Source organism: Scylla paramamosain, chromosome 1, assembly GCF_035594125.1.
Source record: "Scylla paramamosain isolate STU-SP2022 chromosome 1, ASM3559412v1, whole genome shotgun sequence".
Lineage (NCBI taxonomy): Eukaryota > Metazoa > Arthropoda > Malacostraca > Decapoda > Portunidae > Scylla > Scylla paramamosain.
In genome coordinates this window covers 28,606,021-28,606,418 of record NC_087151.1, presented here as the reverse complement: position 1 = coordinate 28,606,418, position 398 = coordinate 28,606,021, and positions in this window count along the sequence as shown.

The window sequence follows — 398 nt, the reverse complement described above, 5'->3', positions numbered from 1 at the left end:
GTGATAGTAGTAGTAGTAGTAGTAGTAGTAGTAGTAGTAGTATCTACCACCACCACCACTGGCACTACTGTTGTTTGTACCACGACTGCTGTACTGCATGAGGTACGTAGCATGCCACCTCCCCAGTTTACCATGCCGGGGTGACGGGTGGGGATGAGGGTGACGGCGAGGACGAGGGTGACGGGCGGGGGCATTTGAATTCTGACGCCGAAATTCACCGTAATCACGATGACACGAGGGCCAATTAGGAACGTCCGATGAAAAATACAGTGATTGAGCGCCTTGTGAAGATAATAGCAGCGTGGCCGCCTTTATGGTCCGCGAAGGGAGTGAGCGAGTGAGCCAGTGAGTAAGAGATGGGAAGGTGTGGGGGAGGGAGAGACGAGGACTAGGCAGGG